Source organism: Vanessa tameamea, chromosome 13 (genome assembly GCF_037043105.1).
Source record: "Vanessa tameamea isolate UH-Manoa-2023 chromosome 13, ilVanTame1 primary haplotype, whole genome shotgun sequence".
In the NCBI taxonomy this organism is placed as follows: domain Eukaryota; kingdom Metazoa; phylum Arthropoda; class Insecta; order Lepidoptera; family Nymphalidae; genus Vanessa; species Vanessa tameamea.
The window spans coordinates 2741050-2763920 of NC_087321.1; the positions used below are offsets into that span (position 1 = coordinate 2741050).

The 22871-nt window shown below is 30.7% G+C and overlaps 1 protein-coding gene across 9 annotated transcripts in view; it reads right to left on the reverse strand.

Annotated features, from left to right (window-relative positions):
* LOC113398032 (protein yippee-like) overlaps nucleotides 1–22871 on the reverse strand; it is a 95938-nt gene that overhangs the window by 47321 nt on the left and 25746 nt on the right. For 2 of the 9 annotated variants that reach the window (XM_026636597.2, XM_026636596.2), the window contains exon 1: nucleotides 7769–8054. The exons of 2 other annotated variants lie outside the window; for them this stretch is intronic. The gene's annotated coding sequence lies outside the window, so the exon portion shown is untranslated. Of the gene's footprint in view, nucleotides 1–7768; nucleotides 8055–19422; nucleotides 19587–22871 lie in introns of those variants that run through there. 5 more of the 9 variants (XM_026636606.2, XM_026636605.2, XM_026636604.2 and 2 more) reach the window with 5 other exon arrangements.

The window sequence follows — 22871 nt, forward strand, 5'->3', positions numbered from 1 at the left end:
AAATAGTAAATACATTCAGATAAGCTAATTTAATCCTCTTCAATAAATTGACTATGTAATAGAAAATAATTAAAATCGGAATAATATTATATAGGTACATATATATATGTGGGTTCCTGACATTAACTCGATAAATCACACACATCTCCAATTCTATTTAAATACAAAGATATATTTCCTTACTATATACATTATATATTTCAGTATATAACAAGAATAAGCATGATGATTCATATCTATAGTAATATTACAAAGAGGTAATTTTTTTTTCTATGTAATGTATAATCAGAGGCACTAAAGATTCAATTCTAAAAAAGAAAAATTGCTACAGGATATAAATTGCACCCAAGCGAAGCCGGGTCGGGTAATTAATACATTGAATTGATTTTATAATTCAATTAATAAAATATGATTTAAATACAAAATATACCTAGAGTTGATCAATATCATAACAACTCTTAAGCCAATATAGTTACAATAACATCAACCCCATTGAATATCCGACGTATTTAAATAGGGTTTACGTCAAAGCCAATTCGTCCGTATTCTCACAGGAGACGACAGACGAACTGATGGCAATTAGATTATCAACTATACCAAGTTAATATATACGAAACAGACTATAAAATTTATAACGCTAATTGTAATCAATATTTAAATGACCGATAATGTAGAGCTTATCGTTCACGTGATTAAAAACAATACGTTTATTGTGAAAATTGTATGTCGGTGCAGTCGAAATTCTTTATCACGTAATTTATATTATATCATCAATAGGACGGAATTGAGGTCAAATTGGGACTCAAGTTTCTTTCGATTTATTTATATTATTAAGAACAGTGACCCCGATATACGAATTAGAGGCGTTTATAATGTATGTTAGTCAAATTATTAATAAAACTACAGTGAAATTTGAAAACTATTATGCTTTAAATCGCTTTGTCCTGTTTTTAAATTTATTGTAGTAGTAGGACTTCGAGTAAGCCGAAGCCCGCCTGGGTTGGTACCAGCCACCCATCAGATATTCTACCGCCAAACAGCAATACTTTGTATTGTTGTATTTCGTATTGAAAGTTAATTGAGCCAATGTCACTGAAGGCTCAAGGGACATAACATCGTAGCTCAGCTTAGATATGTTTGATAATTCTTACATCGCTAATGTCTATAGGCGGTGGTGACCACTTACCATCAGGTGGCACCTACTAAAAAAAAAAAAAAATAGCAATTTTTAGCCTTATTGTTTAGCTTTGGTGTTTACTGTATATAATATGTAAAAAAATAAGAAGCGAACAATCCTTAAAATTTATTGTTATAGTCGATTCAAAAGTCGACTGAGATTTTCTTAAAAGGTTTTTTAAGTAGGTACATAATTGAAGTCAGTGCCAAGCTCACAGAATGTATAACTATTCACAATAACGCACATATATTTTAATATCTACAATTAAATCAGTTAACAAAGGAAAAAGTAATATTATAAATACGAAAGTGGCTTTCTTTGTAACCTTAACTAACATACATACAGTTGTAGGAACAGAAAAGGATTCACGGTGCCTTACACCTGACAAAATACCATGCCCCCCCCCCCTACATGAGCGAAGTCGCGGGCGGAAATCGAACAAATATAATTTAATACTCGCAAAATTATCTGTGAGTGTCGGGCTAGCCTGCTGTGTTAATATACAAAATAAACTTTAATCCTCTTATGGTTCACCGACTTTAAACAGTTTTGTAATAATTTGACCTAAAGTTATCGGGAAGCGTGCAAACGTCAGTCAATAAGCGATAATGAATACTGAATTACGACATAACTAAGAAACTGCTCGGATTAAAAAATTAAACGCAAAACGTATAAAGCAAACAACATAACGGTCTAACAAGCATGCTTATTCTAGATTTTTTATTATTTATCGTCAAGGAAAAATATTTGAAACCACTATACCTCGTACAAATTTAAATTATCCAACACTTGAACCCATTGGTTGAGCCAATTAATAATAAAAACACGCGCGTCAAACATACAATCTCTTCCAGTTTGACGTTGGTTAAAATAGCCGTCCCGTGGTTAACGAGTTTATAAACAGTCATGGTACAATAACTTGGAATAATTAAGTAAAGGTAAGTAACATTACGGTAAATTTAGGTGAAGAACCGGTAAAGTTAAAAGTCACTACATCGAATATCGGTTTTATTTATCTTTACGTCGTTTTAATCGTAATGTAATTCGGGTCTTGTTAATTTTTTTTATTTTAAGACATTTAAAATTTTCATACCAATAAATATGTTAAATATAGGATTTTTTTAAGCAGTTTTAAGTATTTCAATGAGCGGTGTTTTTTATTTAATTTTATTGGTCCTTTTTATTTTGATATTTATATTATGTGTAATGTGTTTGTGTGCAGTGTATGTGCATGTGTGTCACAAGGAAATCACATATTATATAAATTATGTTGAACTTTTATACTAATAAAGAAATAGATAATCTCGAAGTTCAAAATTAACGAAGTTTCCTGAAACCGTACTTAAATTATTTTAAATATCAAGATACATTTTAATTTTTGATTTTTTTTGGCCTTGAGAAACTTTTTATCGAAAGATGAATCAATAAACCGATTTTTAATTTCAATGATAGGGACTACAAATTGTCTTGAATTACTTGAACACTTGTAGTAATTATCACGATAATATTTACGCTGAAATACACTTAATAATATAATTGTTCGTGTTAATTATTCGTTATGTATTAGGGACGTTTATGTTATTGCTACACTGATGGACGGATTAGGTAGGTAAGGTTATGAAAAATAAACCAGGCTAGCGAGAGATGACAGAAATTAGGGGCAGCTGTTTACGATAAGTCATTTGAAGGGGGAATGTACATCGATGTTTGTATTTTATCCTAAATCAGTTAATTTCATTTATTTAATTAAATCATATGGCAATGTTTTGCAAAACATCTTATTGAAAAAAAAACATTTAAGCTTCATTCAATAAAATATATTTGTATTTTTAATTGTTGTTTATGTTTAGACTAAGATAAAGTAATTTTTATTATTTTGATTTTGTAAGCTTCGACGCAACGATCAGATACTTTTGTTTATCTTATGTGAAGATTAAATTTTGAATAATAACTAAATACTATTAACTGATACTTATCGAAGACATTACTCTATTTTTTTTGAAAATTATAACATAATCTAAAATATAACTCAGTTAACGTAACGTAAATTTTAGCCAAGTTATAAGTTTCCTAGTAATATTAATCTTTAAAATATTTATAATAAGTAAATGTTGTCAAAGAATGTTTTATTAGTGCAATAATTTGCAAAATATATTAATGTACATTACAATAGATAATTTATGAGCGGTAGAATTTAATTAAAAGAAACTTTCCAAAGGTAAAAACAATGTATAAGATCGCAAAAAAACGTATTCAGAGCAAACAGGTACATTAAATAATGAAAACAAGAAATAAGACGAATTAGTAGAACAGGACGGTCCTTAAAGATCTCTTTTCAAAGCGAATTCAATGAAGAATTAGCTGGATAAGGAGGATTTAAATAAACTTCAATTGGTAGAAAAGGCTTTTATAAATGGCGGCATAGCACAGAAATCTTCGAAGCACATTGGGCATTGTTGAGCCCGACACCTTTCTACTGCCTCACTACAATGGAACAGCGAATGCTCGACGAAATATTAATAGTAATAAAGCTATTTTAAAGCAAGAAATTCTTTTCTATATTTTCAATTACAATTTCCTTTGTAAAATTGTTTTCTATTGTAAAAGTATACATTTAAAAGTATTAAATGTTATGTTTAAAATAGAGGTGAGTACTTGTGTAGGAATGACAAAGTATTGAAAACAGACTGCGATTTTGTTTTTTACTGATTAGACAGACGAACAATAGTAAATGATTGGTACGGGGCTATAACTCATGATATCGACGTTGTTACGTCCTTCGTTCCTGTGATTTTATTGCCTTGCACATCCTTTTTTCCGGAACACATCAATATTGAACAATTCTTCAACCTACCTACAAACACCTTCTCACATGGGACTGAAAAAAATTAGCTTCGTACAATATTCAATATCTTGTAATAGTGTTAGTTCCAATGACTAATCTAAAAAGTGTACCACAATTTACAATTGTTTCTTAAAAAAAAAGTATTATGAAACAAGACAAAGTAGTACATCATATGGTTTTTTTATAATTTCAAAGTCTTTGTTATTCTTGTTCAAATACAGTTCCGGCTTGACTCATAATGGTTACGCAGTTGGCACAACTTAACATCTAACTCCGCAGAACCTGAACATTTAAAAATCTCTACGTTATATATAAAGTCAGACGTTATATTTAAATACAGGTTACAAAAGAATTGTCTTGTTCTTGTGTTTGACGTTTAATACAATAAAAAACAAACAGGTCTATTTTTTAAATTCGGTCTAACAGTATGCCTTGAAATTACTTTTTGTTTATGCCAGCTATAGTACATCGATGGTATAATCTTAGAAACCTTTAAATATGAAGTACTAAATAAGTGTACAAAGCTTCAACTCAATTGGATGAACAATTCGATGAAACGATCAATGATTATGAAAACCAGCATTATGTTTCAAATATAAACTTCAATAACACGATAAAGATACATTATTTCACATATTTGAAACAAGGTTTGTTTATTGAGGAGTAAAATCAAGAAGCTTGCCAGATAAAAAAGAACAGCAGTGTCGAATTTAAACTGCAGACGGTATCCATACACAATTTTATTCGAAAGCAAATATACCGCAAATGCAGACGGGAGAAAGGAAGGTGGCAGGGTGTTGGTCTTGCTAGTTCTAGACTTTACATCCACGCACGTCTAGACGTCTGTGCAGCTGCTAGAGGAATTTTGTTTGATAAGTTTGCAGTTTTAATAGTTTTCTGAGAATTCGAAGCACAAAAATTAGAAATGTTCCAAGAAAAGTTTATATCTACGTCAATTCTTTGTTCTTTGTCTACTTGTATTACCAAGCTACGTTGAGAAGCTGATGAATCATATTTGTAGAGAATGTTATTCACGACTCTTTTAATATAAATATATGTATAAATACGTAAATGCAAATAATAAGTATTAATCTTGTGATGGTTACCTAACGGCAAGTTAAGGTCTATCAGCGTTTTTCTAGTATACGTTTACCATATTATAAGTCTAATGCAACCGAAATGCATAAATAACAAGGCATGCAATCTGAATTGAAAAACGTCATTGATAAATATTTAAACAACTAAACTACTAGGTCGTGAACGTAAACTAAACAAATTCTGAATGTTTTAGTGAGGAGGTTTTTCAATTAATCAATACGTCGTCCAGTTAATGTGAGCTATTGCTTCGCCATTGTTAGTATTCGAAATGTACTAATTGAATATATAAATTTTATGAAACAATACGTCAAGTTTTATTTTCGCTTTTGTGCATTCCGTGAAAGTAGTCACGTAGCGAGGATCACTTAAACGCAGGGCTTAAAACTTTCATCAGACAATAATTTCCTTAAACTGGAAGTCGGCCAAGCAATTGAGACGGGTACTTTCTTCCAAATTCTCCTTATTTTAACGAACAAACAAAATCGTATAACGGAATAACGTACAGAACTGTAATTAGTGAAATTACTTTAAACAAAAGGACCGTGTGATCTTTATAACAATAAAAAAGACTATAGCTGTAAATGATGCGCAATCAATGTTAGGAGGACGTAACGGTCTGTAATAGTTTATAATGACATGTTTTTGAAACGGCGTAGTTTTCTCTTATCGTCTTTCGCTTTGACTTCCTTATTGTGCGATATTATGTTTACACTATGGGATAGCTCTGTTACATGTAATTTATTAGCTGAAACGTGTGATCTACTAATTTAATTGTTGTTTATTGTAACAAAGATTATTACTTTGTATGTTTCGTATGGTTATTGCATTACGCGTTATTCTCTAAACTTTAAACGGATAATTCTCATAATTAATCTATCATTATGAATATATATTACTTGTGAATCATTCCTTATATATAAATAGTTTTTAGTGGTGTGGTTGTTAGAATAAGCTATTTATATTAACCTAATTTTTCCATTCCCTCTCGGGACCGATACGTGATATAAATCAATAATATCGAACAGAACCCTATTTATTTTGCTGACGTATAAATAAACTACTTTCACTAATGTGTATTTTCATTTCTAGCATCGACGAACTATCCTCAATCAAAAGTGAAACCTGTCTTCTTAAAAAAAAACACTTTCATAATGGAAATGCAAATATTTTTTTTTTCACATATTTTATAATATTATCAAATTTCAATCGGATACAATTTCAATGAAATAATTTAAATTTATCGAACTCGGTTTCTGGTCGTCATCGATTGTCGATAAATAAAAAAATCTGGACGGTAACAAATTAAGATCTAAAGCAACTTTCTCGCAATAAATTCTCAAAGAATTTCATACAGTTTATTTTCATCTGAAGAATAATAAATTTATATTTGTGACCACGATCTAACCATTTTATTCGAGATCTTTGTAATACAAGACCGCGTTTATTAGCAACCGGTTATTTTATCTCTAGTTAATCGAAAACCAATTATTTCTCAGTGAAAGTTACAGATAAATGCGTGCCGGATAATCCACAGGTCAATAGATTAATGAAATTTAACAATGGTGCAAATGTGTGTCGCTGTCATTAAATCGCTATTGACAATTTCGCAAAACTGGTGCGTTTGAATTTACCGTTTAAGTAAATCACTGTATAACCAGTATATTGGTCAAAAGGTGATTCATCTTAGCGTGACCAGTAATGAACGTGAACATGTTACATCGACACATAAACCGTTACTTTAAGAAGCTTACACACGACACAATAAAAATATATTAAAATGCTTTTTGTACCTTTTCAATTTGTCCGATTTATATTCAAAGTCCATTGAAGTAGGTACGTACTTATCTGCAGAAATTTACCATAACCTTTCACTTAAGCCAAAAATAGAACAATAGGTTTTTAAGTATGCTATTGTGCCTACTAGTTATACACAGATATATTTTTAACATACAAAAATGAAGAAGTTTTTATAATACAGAATTTTATAATTCAAAGACGTAAAATGTGTAAATGGTAATTACTATATAATGTATAACGAAGGTAATGATAAATATTGTGTGTAAAACACTTTAGCCGACCAGACACATGAGGTACCGTAAGGCGTCTCGTAATGCGACCGGCCAAAATAACTGTATCTAAATCGAGTCGAAGAAAAACAGCTTTAATCTCCGACTAATATAACGTGAATCTCATTAGCGTTAATTAAAATCCTATAATGTTACATAAACGTACAGGTCGTACTGAACTTTACTTACTACATATTTTATATACAACGAATGTAAATAGTGCAATATTTAAATATTAATGATAATATTATTGGCGATCTAAATATATACATAAAATGACAATTAATAGAATACGATTCAATACAATTTTATGGAATGTCAATCGAAAACATATTCATTTATATCTGATAACAAACCTTTTGTTGAAAGCGAAACGTTTAATGTAATTCGGTCAATGATATGAGTATTATATTATGAAAATAAAAAAAAGTAAGTCAAACAATGACGGCATTCCGAAAATATATCGAACCAATAATATAGACATGGATAATATTCTTAACGTCTGATCTTCAACTATCAAAATATTCGGGAATGACTAAAACACTCGTACAAAAACAACAGAATACTATATACTTATCTTACCTTTGTGCTCACCAGACAGAGCGTGGTCTCAATTGTTGAAATAATATTCACAAACAACAACAGTACTAGCCACAAAGAACACTTCACACATATATTCTGCGCAGAAAGGAGAAAAGTCTAAATTAACTACACTAAAATTAGCTAACTAACGATATCTTTTAAATGAAGCAACGTACGACCGGCACGTACGAAGTGCATACGCGAACAAAACAGAAACAGAAAACAACACGGCGCGCTCGGCTTGTCAACAAACAAAGAGGGCTCGATCGTGGAGCCGTCTGCGCAGGCGCAACGACGCCACACACACATAATAGCACGCATGTGAATGGAACATGTAAACATTAGAGTTGTTGCTATATTTATATACGAAATGCGAATGTTTTTAAGAAAATATAAGCTGCTTATTTGTATGCTATATCTGCGTAATATTATTTCAACTGTTTACATCAATGCTAAACTAAATAAATAAAGATTTCAGTATAGTATAGTAAATATAGAATATGTTAAATTAAATCACATATTTTGAAGATGTTTTTTTAATAATGGGTGTTTTTGATTTCGTATTGAATAATTCATTAATTCTGATACGTTTATAACAAGCCTTTCGTGTTTGCATTCAGAAAATAACACGCAACTTGATATTTTAAGTCATTCGACACTTTGTTATTAGGTTCAACAAAATAAAAGATCTTATTAACCTAATTGTAGAGTTTATAAGTCATGTATAGATTGTGTTTGATTATATTTAAATTGAATTATTTTCTCGATATATTTCACAACATATTATAAATCTGTTTTACTATAAACTGCGCAAAATTAATTTGTAATCAGTGACGTCACACACACTATTACATTGCATCAAAACAATAACATTCCTTATCTGAAATTCCTTATCGTCGGCAGCTGTTTATAACTGTAACGCAGTCTAGCTCTTAATCACTTCGACACTTGAATAAATATTTATATATTGCCTCGATGGTCTAGTGGCTTGCTCATAAGGCTACAGATCCAGAGGCTCTGGACTCAAATACCAGATCAGGCAAAAAAAAAGTTATTCAATTTTCAAATTCGGAAAATTTAGCTGAGCAATTAATTCCAACCCATATATTCTCAAGAATATGATGAGAGGAATCGATAAAATTATCGAATTCGACTTTAAGAAGTTCGATTGATCTATAATATCCCTGTATTAAAAGAATAATTATATGAAAATACATTTAATATTTAATAAAACCATTTACATTTGTAAGCATTCCATTCAAAGAGAATATCATGTTATGCATATTTATTTCTTCAACATTTCAATATTCAAATGTTGGCACAAGAACAATTAGACGTGAACACGAAGTGCGTAGGAAAGAAATCCGCGAGATGCGTGGGCGCTTAATGAACAACAAACAACATTAATATCGAAATAGCCCAACACTATGTATTCATAAATATCGTATTTTGTTCGTTCATTTTCATTCGTTATGCGTATTTAGTATTTATATAACTCATGACACCTTAGCTGTTTTAATCGTTTAGAACTACACCTGGTGTCACGGTCAATATGCATTACACAAAGGCACAAAAACTTCTTTGTCCGGCTATGAATCAGGCACAGTTAATTTTTTGCGCGTCAACTATTGAATCAAGAAGGAAGTCATAATAAATCAAAAGGATATTGTTGATCGATATCAAGTCAAATTTCGAATTATATATACGGCATTACTTATAAATGTTGTCTCGGGGTGATTTAGAGAAAAATGCTGTCTCGTTCTTTTGAATGTCAAATCAATCTTGACAGAAAGAGAGGAATATGTGTTCATTTATACACTCAACGCCTTCTATAAGTAAGGTCGTCATTATTTAAATCACAAAGTTTATTTAAGCAATAAAATTGTCTAAATACTGCAACCGACGAATGAATTTAATGCGCATTTAATCGTGTTTTATTTTGTCAACTTAATTAAATCAGTAATTAAAGATAACAGCGCATGTTAATGTTTAAAAAAACATGTTGAATAATTCTCTAGTAACAAGAGTTCACGTTCACCTTCCCATCGGACAATGTCCCGTACCCATCAAGGTTTCGAATAATCTATACTCTATATGCTTATAAAACTGGAAAGTTTGTATGTTTGAACGTCATTACTGATGAAACTCATGGTCCAATTTGAAAAAAATATATTTGTGTTATATAGCTTGCTTATTGAAGAACGTTATATAGTTAACGCTAAAACGCGTAGAAGCGGAACAGTTGAGGTGTTCTATAAATTTCCCAATGCATCCTCACAAGAATTGACATTATAAATCTGTATACAAGTCAATATTTATAATTATAATGTACTATATATGTAAACCAAATTAAAATCATGGTTCAAAGTTAGTAGGAACACAGTAAAACAAAAAAAATCAATTTACAAATAAAAGTGTATAATTTCGTTCAGAAATCAGAGACAGTTAATATTGAATTTGTATACAAAATAATACTTTACTATATGACACCAGCAATGAAGCGGCCTTGAATTTATTATTAGTCTGTACTTACCACTTGCGACTTATTGATATTGATAGTATGTGTTATTGTTAAATATGTAAGTATATTGCTCTTAACAAATATTATTATGAAAAAAAAGTGAACGATAAATGGATAAAAAGGACGGAAAACAATTGCACATCATATGTCTTAGAAATAACAATAAATAAAAAAGTAGCTTTCTGTAAATATTACACCACTAGGCAAAGATATGCCTTTCTTTTTAGAAGAAGATTAGGAGGGTATATACCACGCTGCGCCAATTACTAATTGCTGGATCGGTGGATCACACGTGACAGATTTGTCTCCGAAATGTGAAGATCTTCGTGTTTTCTTCACCGCGCAGCAGAAGATTAATTAAAAACCAAAAATACGCATCAAATTCGCTGCAGCAAGCACATGACTTATTAAACTTCAATTACCTTAAAAAAAATAGTTTTTTAACCATTGGACCATATCGGGGATATTTTAAACTACCTAAAACTATGCCCTTACCCGCGCGAAATTACAAAACTTTACTTATAGCACGTAAACCGTCACCCACCATTTTACCCCTCAGAACGGTGATTAAAAAAAAAGTAGCCTATTCACTGGAACTTAAACTATTGCCATACCGAATGTCAACAAAATCGATTCAGCTGTTTAAGCGTGAAGAGGTAACAGACAGAGTTACTTTCTCATTTATAATATTAGTATAGATTCAGTAAACGATGGATAAGAAACGACGTTCCCGATGCTTCCCAACACCTTGAACGAATCAGTAATAAATATTCTAACCGTATTATTTACAAAGGCTTCATATAATCAACCTCTATGTCTAACAAGCAACAGAGCAAAACGGTAGATCGTTGTATTCGTTGTTAGTTTCTATGCAGTATCGCACCTGTGTATTTTACCGTGCAAAAAGTACCCATTATATCATTCTCCGGCTTACAGACTATATAACAAAAAAAAAACACGTTCACCGGTTTCGCGTGGAAAAAAGACAAATCAATTAACACACTTTCGAATTTACAATATTATTAAGAAGCTTATCAAGTCCGTTTTTGGCTTAAAATAACATTTTCCTTTAATATCAAATCTTATCGTGTAATCTTAATGCTTTTTAGGAATCATTATAATCGAATTTTTCAATAGTTGAAATAAAGCGGGACGATTTAAATCGTATCGTTAATCTGTTTCCGATAGAGTATATAAGAACCTCTCTATCTAACCCGCGGGTAAGTATGGCTAGAGTCTACAAAGGATTTATTATATTTCCCGATAGTAAAAAAACCTCTAAAACGTGATAAGTGTAATGAAGCAGGTTTTTATCCGACGCGTGCTAGCACATGGTATTAAGAGGCTCGGATTTGAACCAGCAATATCTGATTATGATCGTGTTCTTACCATCAGCCTGTATTAACAAAAATAATTTATTACGATGCAGTTTGTATCTTTTGTTACTCAATCACGTTTTAAAACTTGGACGTTTGTTATAAAATTTGGTTTAAAGTCTATTATATCGTAAAAGAGAAAAATGGCTACAATTTTTTTAATTAAAAATATGTTTACGACGAGCAAAGTGAGCTTGTAACAGCTATTAGAGTATATAAGAATTATAAAGCGCACGAAATGTGTTCAATTGCTTAATAAGCTACTTTAGAAGGCTTAAAAACAGGCGAATCCCAACAATCAGTTAACGGATCTATGACAAAAACTAGGCTAGGTCAAGTACCACAAAGAGGGCTGCCATATTCATATCGGTCACCAACGGTTGGGCTTATTGCGAGCACTTGACCCCGTTCTATGCCTGAATTTTCTTTTTCCTGTTTACTTTTGACGATAATATACGTGAAAATTCTATTTCGAAATATTTACAGCTAGAGTTTTATGCGACAATACTGTATTAATTTTCAATAGGTATTTATGTTTCAGTTTCATTTGCATATTGGGCATTGTTTCCCGATTATATTAAGAATTGATGAAGTGATGTAGATTTGCACAGATAATAAAACAGCGTGGAGTTAGTATTAGTAATGTAACATGACGATTCAAACGAGATTCGATTGATAAGAGTTTACCTGAATAAAGAATATTTTGTATTTGAATTTCGAATTTGAATTTGCCTTAATCTCTCAGCACAGAACTAATTAAAATATTGCACACACTCTTTTGGAGCTTAGTTTATTTAATTAGAATGAAATTAAATTTTTTGATAGATATATTATTTTTTATTTATATATTTTGATAATACATATAAATGTTGTGTAATTTGTGGAACAATGCATTATGTATAATTATAAAGACTGAATATGCATAAATTGTACTTAACTTTGTTATTAATAAATGATATAAATATCATGGGTGTTGATAAAAAAAAAATACAATAAGATGCGTCATAAAAATACTAAACTAAAACCAACACTTTTATTAAATTATTTTATATATTGCAATTTATTATTAAACACGTTGATACCTAATTTATTTTACAACTAACTTACAACTAAGTAATTATTTACATTAAAGGCTTAAGTATATACAAATTAAAATAGCTAGTGGATTAAAAGTATAAAAAAATATATGGAGAGGCTATATGGTCGTTAATATTCAATCTTCATCTAATCTCAGTACATTAACTCCGCGAGAAATACTTTAAACAAGGTCGTTGTCCGAGAGACAGCTATATTTGCGGGTATATATTTTGATGTGCTTTTTATTTTCTTGCTTTATTATAAAACACGTGTCTGACCCTTGTTTGAATGAAACAAATACTTATGATTTTGACTTATGATTCAATTGACTTTATACAATTAAATTATTATTTTTTCGAGGCGGCTCTTAAAAGCATATTTGAAATTTGAATCGTCACGTTACAACATACAATATATCGGTTCGGAATGTAGATTCTACCGAAAAGAACCGGCAAAAGTCCCTATATATTATAGAAACAAAAAATTAATGCTGTCGTTAAATCGGCTTACAGGGGTCTCCAAAATGATTATAGAAAAAACATAGCTGAAATTAAATATATAATTTATTATTAAAAATGAAATTAAAACTTTTTGAATATATTCATAGCATGAAATCCTTCTAAATAAATTTTCAGTCGTTTAGAATTAAAAAAACAAACGATTTAATCAGTCGAGGTTGATGAAAATCGATTCAATTAATTTGATGGAAGCTGTCGAGAGCTCTATATGCATTTCGCTAATTATATTTAAAAAGGAAATTTACCTATTGCTTGTGTACATTTGATGTTGCCGTTTATTATATATTTATATCCTATTCCAATCGACGAAGGTTTAAAGATAAACAACCCGCATACTTACACATTCCACGCGCTTTGCTAAGAGCTCTGAGCTCTGCTATATTATGCGCTACAATAAACTACGATACTATTTCACTTAGCTACTTGTATCCACTTTACTTTTACTTCGAAAGTTTCATTCAAACTGCTATTTTTTCCGCTGATCCATAGATTTTATTTAAGGTCCAATGATATCCCGTCAATTTAATATCAAAGAGATTTACTTATTTTTAATCCTCTTGTAATTTGGAATAGGCTCCATACTTAATTGCGCCTTTCATATATTTCCGTTTGGATTTGTTACGGTTACATCATATACATTACTCTGATCCCAATGTAAGTAGCTAAAGCACTTGTGTTATGGAAAATCAGAATTAACGACGGTACCACAAACACCCAGACCCAAGACAACATAGACAACTAATGAACTTTTTCTACATCGACTCGGCCGGGAATCGAACCCGGGACTTCATTGTAGCGTACCCATGAAAACCGGTGTACACATTACTCCACCACGGAGGTCGTCAAAAAAAAATTAGATTTGATTCTTTGTCACTGAACAAACTCATATATAAGTATCGTGCTATCTTGGACTCTAATATGGTATTTTCATTTTGTCTTCATTAACAAAATAGGTTATATAGTTTATTAATAGTTCATCATGATCTTGAATGTTTAGCCATAGCGTGCGAAGCTTAAATCGATAGAGTTGTGTGAAAATAATGTACTTATTGTGTAATAATTGTACTTCTTAATCAGTTCTGAAGTCATATTAATATCATAAATTGTAGGATGTCCTACAATTTATATTAAAAAAAAATACAAGGGTGGAGGTATGAGGGTACGATAACTACAGCCTTATTAAAAAAAGTATAAAGTACTTTAACCACAAAGAAGTCTTATCCCTATCCTTGTGATTCTAGGGCGGATCGAGACAATACTAGTATTGTATAATTAAAAAGTATCCTTATATATGTGTGAATATCCTATTAAATACGTAGAACTTTCTTAAACATCTAGGATGAAGACTTATTGAATAGTCTTAGTTGACATCGTAGTATTAACTTCTTTGTAAAGTACTTTGTTTCTGTTTCAAAAAGATTTTAATCAACCTCATTTTTATATTTTGTTCAAATTGAAATTGTAAGAAAAAATATTCATACATATTTATTATAATATCTTGCGTAAATTAATTTTACCTATACCATAGTGACTTTTTAAATTTCTTTATTGTAATAATAAAGCAACGGCTGAAATATATGATACTATGAATGAATGCGTGTATTTGTCCATAGAATATTAGCCTATCAGTTAATCATATATCTGCGGAGATTATTACCTGTAAAAATGTACATGTAAATCAATTAACCAAGGCGTCAACTTTCATTGATACAACATAATTTGTACGATTTGAATATTTAAATACTAAAATTTATAACGTTAAATATGTCAATATCAAGCATCTTAGTAAAAAACGTATTTAGTACCTATATTGAAATTTTAAGGAGTAAAATATGAAGAAAATATTACATTGATATAAATTATAATTATGAAATATAATATAAGATTGTTAAGTTTAGAGACATCGTATAAAATAAATTTTGAATAAGATAGTTTTATTGAATCAAATTTTAAAATTTTCAAGTTACAACATTAATCGCGTGAATGTTATAGAGTGCAGAAATATATTTTATTAAACGAAAAACTTAACTAAACAGTATCTTATACATATATAATGTACTAGTGACGCGCTCCGGTTTTGCTTGGATAAAATTTATTAATAAAGAAATTGATATGATATAAATATAATTTATATCGTGTAGAACTCAAGAATAATGTACCTTCATACCTGTGGTTTTTTTTTAGAATTGTTTTATTAGTTCCGTAGATTACCCCCTACATTAAAACAAACTAATTAACCTCTTTAAAATAATTATATGATAATGATCATATTTTTTTTCAAATTTATTTACGAACAATACGATCGACAGGCTTTTTTGATACTTTTTTTTTAGTTATTTACTATCACAGACGCATAAATAACCATGTCACATAGTTGCCATTCTTGGCAAGTGCTAACGTTCAACTATAAAATATTTATAGAATTAAGGCCATAGATCGTAGACTCCAGACATGATCAATGTTCTACAATAACGACGTTACAGAAACATTTAAAAAATGCCTGGTTTGGCTCTGGACTCTAGATTCTCGACTAATTCGATTTTTAATTGAATAGTCGATTAAAAAATTGCTTTTTAATCTCCAATTTTATCACATTAACGAGTTACTGTTACGCTATCACATTACCTTTAACTGTTTTGATTTAGACTAATTTTTACCTATTTGTACCCTATTGTGTTATTTTAACCTTATTGCCACCTTATTGTAATTTCACTACCCATAGATATAGGTGCGAAATTTTAATGAGATGTGTGTCTGAGCCTACACTACCTGCGCTGGGTCACTCAATCTTCAAACCGGCACACAACAATATTAAGTATTACTGCTTGGTGGCAGAGTATGTGACGAGTGAATGGTACCTACCCAGACGGTCTTGCACAAAGCGCTACCACCAAGTAATAAATAATCTTAACCAAGTGTTTACCTAGTGTTGTAACGTAGTTTTATTTTAAATAAAATGCATTATTCTAATATTTCGTACATAATAATATCGTGAGCAAATGGTAACATATTTTAATATCCTATCTACAAGCAGCTCAATAGTCTGTGCCTTTATAGTACGTACTACAAAAAGTCAATAACTTTTCTATACTATATACTAATGTATAGAATCGTTTTTACAAGCATTACAAATTTAATGTGAAAAATGAGATTTTTTTTCGATATAATATATTAAAGAACGTGCAAAAGATTGGTAACTTGTTATAAAACTAGCTTTTTATCGACGACAAGGTCGCCAACTCATTTAAAAAAAAAACTTTGAATGTGAAATATAAAATATATTTATTTTTTATGAGGTATGAAGACTGTTGAGTTGGCCACACGACGGTAATTGTCACCATTATCTATAGATATTGTAAGAACATCGTACATCAACATAACCTAGCACTGCCAATGGACCACCAAATATGGAAACTAGAATGTTATGTCCCTTGTGCCTGTAGTTACACTGGCTCACTAACCTTTCCGACTGGAATCCAACAATACTAAGCATTGCTGCATGGCGGTAGATATATATAACATAGTTCACTATTACTGTGATAAAATGAAAAAAAAACTTTTAAATATAAAACTCGGTTAAAATTATGATGTAGTTACCAGTGTCTGCGATATTTATTAATGTATGGCGTGGTCTGTAACGACGAATCAAATCGATGACGGTGACGTCACACGTCAATCACCGATCGAAATGATAACAGTAGCATACAGTTTAACATGAAAGTAATGACCATATTGTTCGACGTGTACCTACTTACTTTATTAAAACTAGAACATATTAAAGTTTCATTTTAATAACTGAATATAAATTGCAAAAAAGAGACCCGTCATTTACGCAAGGGGATACTCTTAGAAAAGTATACGGGCTATCAGTAAGGATACTTATGTGGGGTTCTTACCCAAATCTATGCGATAATTCTATTTATTTAACTTCCGCTGCACTGCCCATTCTGTGCTAATAGATCGGTGAGCTCTCTTCAGGAGCCGGGAGAGTGATCTCGCAGAACAGGGCACATTACCTACACCTTCTAATCCTATTGTGTTACTTAGTCGTATCTTAATTTATGATCTTCGTCAAAATTCGTCATGCGCTGGTCATTATTCCATTTTTTTGGGGACAAAATGTTATGTGAGCTGCACGGAACATAAATAACTTTGAATTTTAGGGCTAATCGTCTGCCAACGCCAATTCACTTTGGGAATACCTTTGCGGATTCCTGTAACTATACGGATAATGAAATGGCGTCCATTATCGAGCGCGAACAATTAAATAAAAATATCTCATAGGAAATCCCTATAGAGGCATTCTGTAACAATAAACTCAAAACTCACCGCAGAACGCGAGCGTGATATGTCAGAATGTGACATTGTTTATAATAATAATAATATAATTTATAGGATACATGTATCAAAATAGCGTATTACCGTAAATCGGCTGTGTATTAATTAACTTCGTATCAGACGAAGTGAATTCATGCACCGCTGATAACAAATCAAAGTACAACTCCAAATATGAAATAAGAAAATTGGTTCGATTTAAAAGCAGTATAAACAGTAACATTGTCACATTCAAAAAAAAAATCTTTATTCGAATAGGCAGTTTAACTAACACTTTTGAATCGTCATTTTACAGGATCGTATTTAATGTAAAACTACCCCCGGTACTGAACATATATTCCACTGAGAATAATCAGCAAGTCAGTTGTTATTATTTTCCAATATTTTAAATAAAAAGGTTAACCTTATTGCATTCAAAACATTTCATAAGTTTACCCATAAATTCGACTTTGAAATTTCCGTTTAAAGGTACACAAAAAACACTTTAATAATATTAGCAACTGTAGAAAGTTAAAACGGTATTTCTTTTTTATATATTAAATACAAGAGTTGCACCTGTCGTAGTCACGAGCTGACTCACCTTTACTATCAAGCAAAATATATAGTATTGCGAGTTAAGTGTATAATGATTTTGTATCTTATATTAATTATGTCTATACAAATTATAAACCTATGTACTAGAATAAAAAAATACTATATTTAATATAAAGTCAATCGTTGGGCTAAATAATTCCGAACAATTAAAGTCACATAACCACGGGTAAAATATCCTTACATATATTAAAATAAGTTGACACTGAATAAGGTCAACTTAAAAATAAAGATAGTATCGATAAATTAAAAATAAATGCAAACGAACGGTCAACGAATTTGTCGAGTTCATTTATTGAGGGTCCAAATATTGCGACCAACTATCCGTTTCAACTGACTTAATCTAGAGTTAACAGGTACCTTCTAGGCAAGCGTGTCAAATCGTAGACGTTCGGTAGCTTAACATGAGACAAGACAACGGACAAACGCTAGTCCATTATGGAGTAAAAGAAGCTGAGGGATATAATATCTCATAACTTTATGAAAATTTTAATTATAATATATATGAATTAGAAATATAATTTATGATTATAAAATTTAAGATTACGTACCCCAAATTATCTGAAAGACGCACATTAATATAATTTTCTAGACCACCAGCATTATAAACATGAACCAAGAACTTGAAATGTCAATTATCAATGTAAGCACTATTGATTTGAATTAGAAATTTCCCGGATGTAGGATATTCTATGAGAGATACTTAGAGACAAGTCTAATATTAGTTTATTTGAAAAGTTCCGTAAGCTTATTTTAAATAAATATAAATATATTACTTTCCGAAATATCCACTTATTTCTTAACATGTAATTACAATGAACCTTCAACATTCATACTAAACGCAAAACTTCAGTTTAAAATCTTTTGGTATCATTTTGTTTCCAAATATTGAAACTTCTTACATAAATTTATCTTCGCTAAAATCTTAAGTATGAGGTATAATAATTGTTATTATATTAAGATAAATTATCTATTGAAGGGTTTTCGAGTAAGTTTGCGGTTGTTAAATAATAATGGTTGTAATATATTAACTTGAAATATACAAATACACCTGGGACTCGGGTAAAGTCAAACTTTTCAAATTTACCTCTGAATTTCGAACAATGTTTTCGTCTAGCTCGTGTTATTACTATTTAATCGAGTTTGGATTTGCTCAAATTTGCTTTGTTTAAATAAAATCTTATAAAAAATTTATACAATTTTTGCTAATTATGTTGTAAAACAAAACAAACAAACCTTCGTTTTACAGAAGCGGCGCAAGGCAAGCAATCCGTAAAATATACAGGGAAGAATAAAACACAAAAAGTTTTTGGATGAGTCGTAAATACACGCGGGGCAATGTGAAAGAGCGCGTGGCGCGCCGCGACCGCGACACAGCGTGGCGTCTGCTCAACTGACAGTGCAATTCAATGTGCAGTGAGCAAAGAAGAATTTGTGCATCGATTCAACACCGTCTGCTACGAAACCTTCTTAGAAAGACCTACCTGGGGTCCGTATGCAATTCGACATTAAGATCATAATCGTACGGCTATATCATGTAAATAAATTAAGCGGTGACTGTACTGTACGGTCGTATACCGAAGCAGACACATAAAAAATGAAATTTCTTTTATTTTCTTCCATGCAATTTATATCTTGTACTTGCTAGACGAAAGTTTGTTGCAAACTATAAAAACATTTGTTTAACAAAATTATTAACATATTTATTTAATATAGTTTATAAAATTAATTCAACTATTATCAATGTATATAATCAACAATCTTGCTGTATATTATATACATGTACACCATATCAGATTTAGATTTCATACGTTCAAGGAAACAATATTTGTCAACCTTTAGTCATTTTTATCATACAACAATATAAAAATGCAATTGAATCAAATTATTATCATTTATTTAATCGGACAATTGCCGCATCCGATCACTTCACGCGTGGGTGTAAGGGTTGCAGACTGTAGGAAGACAAAGCGAAGTCAACGTACCGACTACAGGCGATGACCGGCAGAGGAAATGCAACCGATCGAACCGTCCGAACTAGACTTATTTGGCTGTTTAATATTAGACAACGTGACTATATTATATTATTGTACACAATAAAATTTAAAAAAAAGACAATTAATTCGTATTCGTGTGACGATCGTTTAGTGTGGTCTCAGCGGTCACGCATTTTGTAATTTGGTTGATATATTTCAACCAATGTGTAGTGTGTACATAATATAATAAAGTTGAACAGATTGTTTGTTTTTTTTTTAATGCGGTAATCTTTGGACCAGTCAATAGTTTTTTTGCATTGAATAGCCTAATGTTTGAGAAAGGTTATACAGGCTCTTTAACATTATATTACGAGTGCCGAACAACGATTATTGCGGTAAAAACGCACGGAGCAGTATTATGTACAATTCAAAGTCATAAAATTGATGGGCTTTTAGTGTCCAAGATATAAGTAATGGTCATTATATAATAAATGCGACTACAAGATTTGCTATGGATATTGGATAGCTTTAAGGCTATTAGTGCGGTATCTTTTATAATCTCTTCTAATGCATATACCACTCAATACCAACGTAAAAAGAGTTTCTACTTACATATTACGAGATACGTGTTATAAACATTTTCTTATGTTTCGGACATTAAATTCTTTAATTATAAATATGCAATACGTTTTATGGTTTAGGAATAAGTCCTCACGTGTTCGGCGTAAAAAAGTAGCTAATTATTACCAAATTTAATTAAAAATTGGTTCACTGGTTTAGCCGTGAAAGAGCAACAGACAGACAGAGCTACGTTCGTATTTATAATAAAGTATAGATAGAACGGATGCACTTTTCAATGTCAAAAATTAAACAATTTTTCGGTAAAATGCCTCCGGATTTATAGGAAATGACGAGCAAAAGGGACTACGTCATTGGACTAAATAAATAATACAGGTATGAATTAATTTAGTCCAAAAAAAACTGGAAAAAGAAAATGCTTAATATTATGCTAATATAATGCTTAATTATAAATGCAAAAAAGTTGAAAAATAAAACTAATTAATTAAAATAAAATTGCGACTTCGCGAATCTTGTCTTCTTGTCAATTGCATTTCTGGGATTTCTAAAATTATATTTTTTTCCCAACAAAGGGTAGCTTCTAAGTCCACACGAACAAAATAGTTTATATCTCTTAGTAATTAAGATATACAAGTAAAATAAAAAAATTAAAAACAATAATTTAGAATTTTAAGTATTAATAATTTGAAATTTTAGGAGAACTTTATACAGAAAGTAATTAAATTTTAGACGATAAAGGTAGTATATTTTTATTATTAAAAATTATAAAAAAAGCAAATAAAGCAGATACTCACATTAGTGTAATGAATGAAAAAATATATAAGTACGATCACGAAACGCTATTTATAACTGCACGAGTAGCATTAAAGAAAATTAAACGTAAATTGGTCGCTGAAAGTCTCAGCATTGTTAGCCTTGAAACACACTATACTTTACTTAAACCTTTTTGCCAAGTTGCCGGGTACCCTGACACCGATATAGAATAACGAAATGAACCAAGTTAATGTGAAATAAATGCGCTTACTATGTATGTACGTGTAACTTAACACTTGAACACACAATGTTGCAACAGAGATTCAATTAGAGAATCTTCAAAGTGAGGGTTTTGGGGGGACTTTAATTACCGATACAAAGATTTAAAAAAAAAATCTGCTTTAGGTCTTAGCACAAATAATATATTCTACAACTTTAAAAAGGTTTTCAATAAACGGGCTATATAACGCAAAAACAATGCTCAAACGTACTGGGACATTAAAAGATTAGCACGTTCATCACACATTAAACAAAACTAAAGATTATTTATAATTACTTTATCAATCCAATTAATTCCATTAAATGTTTAAAAACAATAAAAACTTAAGTAGAATCAGAACTTGAAGTTTTAAAAAGTAAAGATTACGTAAGTAAGATTCAGTATTCATTTGTTGTGAATTATTCAATTACATTTATAAGATAAAATAATAGTTATAAGAAACCAAGGTCTCGCATAAAGTATTACGTTCACATAATGCAATCGATATGGTTGCAATTAGACCAGTATGTCAAGCCAGCGATATAAACATAGTACACAAATAAACAGCTTACAAAGTTTCAAAGTGATTATATGATTCTTTTTCTACCGCTAAACAGCTCTACTTACTATTGTTGTATTCCGGTTTGAATGAGTGAGCCAGTATTACAAGCACGAGGGACGTGACGTCTTAGTTCTCAAGGTCGGTGGCGAGTTGATAATGTAAGGAATGGTTAATAATTCTTACAACGCCAATAAGGGAGGTGGTGATCACTTATCAGGTATAATCAGGCCTATTTGCTAGTCCGGCTAGTTAAAGAATAATTAGATTTTTATCTACTTGGGGATTTTTTGATCATCCATTTAAAAGTAAACAATAATATTCCTGTGTGATTAGAAAACTCAATCTAAAGTCGTTACTATGCGAGTTTTTGAATTTGAGAAGGTGACTCGTTTTGTAAAATCTTTTACGAGATAGGCGTAAAAAACATAATGTCATACCGAGAATTCTCTATAAAATGTCTACGTTTTAGTGTTATGGGTACTAATAGCAATCTTTTGATATGATGTAAACATATAACTTTTTATACGTTTATTATTTATGTTTTTAAAGCAGTCGT